Source organism: Vulpes vulpes, chromosome X, assembly GCF_048418805.1.
Source record: "Vulpes vulpes isolate BD-2025 chromosome X, VulVul3, whole genome shotgun sequence".
Classification (NCBI taxonomy): Eukaryota; Metazoa; Chordata; class Mammalia; order Carnivora; family Canidae; genus Vulpes; species Vulpes vulpes.
In genome coordinates this window covers 9467966-9472689 of record NC_132796.1, presented here as the reverse complement: position 1 = coordinate 9472689, position 4724 = coordinate 9467966, and positions in this window count along the sequence as shown.

The following is a 4724-nucleotide window of genomic DNA, read 5'->3' as shown; positions in this document are numbered from 1 at the left end:
GGAACCCCACACAGAGCTTCCTCAGATCTGTGGGTGGAATGCACTGAACCAAGACTCTCCGGCAGGGCCTCTCACTGCAGCCCTGGTGATATTTGGGGCCACATCATTCTTTGTTGAGGGGGGTCCGTCCTGTGCACTGGAGGATGTTGAGCAGCATCCCTGACCTCTACCCACTAGATGCCAGTAGCACTTTCCCCTGAGCTGTGACAACCTCAGATGTCTCCAAACATTGCCAACCGTCCCCGTGGGGGGATGTCTCCAAATTGCCCCCTACCCCGTGAGACCACTGCTCTGCAGGGAGGAGGTCGGGCCCCTCTGTAGTCCCAGGGGAGGCTGGGCTGCCTCACCACCTCCCTCCTTTCTCTAGTCCCCCCTGTTTTGATAACACAGAGGCCCATGTTCCTGGGTCTCTGCTCCAGCCTGTGCGTGTTCAGCCCACGGAGAAGGGCCTTCTCGGGCAGTGTTTCCTGAGACTAGAAGTAACTGAGGCTCTGAGTGAGCCGCTCAGCTGGCGGATCGTGGGCTCCTCTCTGACCAGAGACAGTTCCGGACGTGATCTCCTAGGGACTGAGAGACCTCTCAACTTTCCCTAGGATCCTGAGAGCCAGAGGAGGTTGAGGCCTTAAAGATTGGGGTCCCCAGGGCCATTCCGTATGGCTCAGGGCCTCTGCTCTTGCCCATAAATGTAGAACACCTCAGTGGCGTAGAGTGACGTGTGGTTAAGAGCGAGATCTTGGGCATCCGATTGCTGATGTGGATTCCTAGCTCCACTATTTACAGGCCCAGGCACCGTGGGCAAGTCAAATAAACTCTGACTCAGTTTCTTCATCTGCAAAATGCGGATAAGAATAGGGGCTCCTCTGTGGGACGATGGTGGGAACAAAACAGACGGCACCTATAAAGTGGTCGCTAACTGTTCACTTTAAAAAGGTAGGATGAAAAACAATAAAAATAAAAATAAAAAGGTAGGATGAGGTTTACTGTATGTGTGCTATATCTTTCCACAAGACTTGATCATCCTTCCCAAAGAACCCTTGAGAAGCAGCTCTGAAGGATGCACTTACTTCCTGGAGCCTCTGTGAAACGGACCTCCAAGGCATCAATAACGCACGCGGCATTCCTTCTGCAATATCCCCTAATCTCATAAGCCACTTCTGGTTCTTTTTGCACAAGACAAAACTAGTTTCTGTTTTCTATGTATTTTCATGGAAATGGTGCAAAGCCAGAAGCTACAATTGAAGTCTTTTTTTTTTTTTTTTTTTTAAATAAAAGTTAAAACTCAGTTTCCTGCCTGGCTCCTTTCTTTGCTTTGAAGCTACCCTGTACGGTCACGGGCACGCCCAAAGGCGTAGAGGTAAGGCGCTTTTTACAACCCGGAGACAGACACCCACTACTCAGGGCCTTGCTTTTCAAGCGCATATATTATAAATTTAGGTGAATGAAGCAAGATCACAGCCAAATATGGACAGAACCTGCTGAGAAACCTCAATCGTGATTGGCTCTTGACTTGCCCCAAAAAGAGAACACTGCGGTTTGAACACGGCCCCCCAGGAAGTGTCGAAATCAACTGAATGGTTTTTCAAACTCCTTCTTCATCATTTCAATGGGGGGTGCCGGGCCCCACCACTAGCGTCTGCTGGAGGAGTCAAGCTGGAATCTGGGCTGACATTTTTCAACCTGTGTTTGACAGAACAGAATTAGCGGAGAAGCCACACCCCAAGTGGCCTTGACATTTGAGTCTCCAGAGCTGTCAGTCTCCTCGTCGGGTCGGGTCGTTGGGTCGAACTGCAGTTGTCTTTCCTGCCGCGCTGCCAGTTTGCACCTCTGGAAACCGAGCAGCTTAAACACCCCTGAAAAGCAAGCTGTATAGCTCAAGGGGGTTTGCCCGGCCCCGTTGAAAGCTGGGTGCTGGTAAAAGGATGCGGGTGGGGTGGCTTCAGCTGGCCCCTCTCCACGATGGCCTGAGATGATGACATGCTTTGCAGTTGAAATGGCCCCCCGAGTGTTTGAAAGCTTTGCACTCCGTCCAGGCCCGCTTCACTCTGCTATCACAACGCGGCCACTCCTGTCGCTCTTGTGATCAGATCATGAGTCTCTTGCTCAATCCCCCCAGAAACTCTGTGAGGATGAAGGCCATTAACCCCAGCCTCATCCTGTGAGCCACCAAGGCACCTTAGCTAGCCATGCGGGAGCCCACGCCACGGCTGGCCTTCCCTGCCCATCATTCGCACGCACCATCGGGTCCCCTCCTCCCAACCTTGACACACAGCGAGTCAACGCCAAGCACCCCCTGGGAAGCCCACGGGTACTGTTATCCCCAGTGGAAGACCAGACAGTGACGCAGCCAATTCTGGCCAGAAGCAGAAGAGGACCAGCACTGGCTCACCCCAGGTTGCCCACTGCACCGCGCGTCCGAGTGACCTCAAAAGTCAACTTGTGCATTTGCTTTCCCTTTTCGCAAGAGCGACTCACAGACACACGTTCCCCCCTTACTGAAGCCTCAAACCCTAATGGACTAGCCGGTCATGAACCCTGACTTGAAAAGAGAAGTGCGGGTTTGGCGGCATAAGGGAAATTTTGGATGAAGTATATGTCTTCTTCACGTTCAAGTCGAGGGCCTTTTGTGCGAGTCTCTTTGATAAAGGTCAGTACTTCTGACAAAACGGTCCTCGAGGGGTTACTTCCTTCTGGAACAACCCTGGGAAGCACCCTCAGCTCCACATGTGATCGGTTTTCCTCCTGGATCTTTAAATCCCACGCGTGGAGCTGGGCTGTGCCCCGCACTCTCCCTTAAGACACTGCACCACCACGGCCAGCCCTCAGGACCAGGGATCCTTGGGTTAATAAAGAGAACCTGCATGACTGCCAACCGGCACAGCCACCTGGAGGGCAGTCCGATTCTGTGCACCAGCACCTTTTGATGCTCACTGATAACCGTGCGGTGGGAGAATGGGAGTAGTGTGGCTAAAATACTACGTAACGTGAAAAAAAGGAGAGGGAATGAAATTGATCGCGCAGAATGACCCAGGTTCGTAAGAGAAGAGACACATGTTCCCGAAAGCATGTAGACGGGGAGAAAAGAACGCCAGAAGGAATTTATATCAAAAATACGAACAGCAACTTTGGCTCGCTGAGGATGAGGCTCCTAAGGGCCTCCCCGCTCCTTCGTCGTGCTTTTCTGTATTGTTGAAATTCTCCACAGTCATTAAGCATCGTTGTTATAATTAAAAATTCATTTAGGGGGCAGCCCGGGTGGCTCAGTGGCTTAGCGCCGTCTTCAGCCCAGGGCGTGATCCTGGAGACCCGGGATCGAGTCCCGCATCGGGCTCCCTGCGTGGGGCCTGCTTCTCCCTCTGCCTGTGTCTCTGTGTCTCTCCTGAATAATGAATAAAATCTTTAAAAAAATAAAATAAATTAAAAAAATAAAAATAAATAAAAACATAAAAATTCATTTAGGAAATTAGTGACTTCATAGCATGAAATTGAGAGGAAGGCAACAGGCTAGCAATCCAGTCGACACAACAGAGGCCAGAATGTCAGTCCCGAGGCCATCCCGTACTTGGTCCACCCCACGGCTTATAAAAGGGCCATCGTGATTCCATAGAACCTGTGCCATGCGACAGCCCCAGCTTCCATGCTCAGAAGTGGTGGCTAAAAGCTCACCCAGGCATGTGGGGAAGGAGACGACTGCTCTCGCGTGCTAATTCAGGGACGGTGGGCTGTGAGCCTTCTCCCAACTGATGGAAGATGCGGGAATTCTGAGCCGTTGGGCAGAGAGGGGGGAGAAGCACAGGCCCCGGTGTCTAGCTAAGACATTCTGCTGTTTCCTTGAGTTGACACAGGGGAAGAGAAAGCCTTCCCCGACCGTCGCCTTCAGAGCACATTGAAGCGAACCTTGGGCGGAGTTCGAGGAGGAGCCCAAAGGCCCCAGGAGCCCCTACTTGGGGACCTGTGGCCATGGTCACAGGGATCTCCTATCATCAGGAAACTGCTCACCTTGCAATCAGAACCTTGACGGTGTGGGTCACCGGGTGGCCAGATGCTCATCCTTAATGGCACTGAGTATGTGTAGCTTTCAAGAAGAGAGGCCCGAGCCGTCCCCTAGGGAATACATGGTGCTAACTTGCTAGGGCTGATGGGAACCTTGCGAGAGGCCACATTCTCCTCCACGCTAATTGGTCTTTGCCTGGTGCTGGACTCGGTAGGAGAGGCTGCAAGCCTTCTGGCCTCACAAAGCAACCTGCCCGTGCCCAGCCCATCTGTTCCACCTTCAGGAATCGCCGTACCGTCTGTCAATCACGTTCCCCCGTCTCAGCCCCATGCTTCCTTGGAAGCCCCTCTGTGAAACGACACTGCTTTGCGTTCTGGAGATGATCCAATTCTTCCCCAAGCCTAGATGGAGTGGCTAAGCTGGCTCTACGCTCTCCTCTCTGTTGTCTTTTTTTTTTTTTAAGATTTTATTTATTCTTTCATTCATTCAGACAATGCACAAGCAGAGGGAGAGACTCCCAAGCAGACTCTGCCCCGAGCACGGAGCCAGATGCAGGGCTCGATGTCATGTCCCTGAGATCACGACCTGAGCCGAAACCAAGGGTTGGGCGCTTACCCGACTGAGCCCCCCAGGCACCCCTCCCCTCTATTGTCTTGTAGTGTCTGTGTACTCATGGAGAGATTTGTAGATGTAAAGTATTCGTGAATACCTGAAAATGCCAAGCATACAGTGT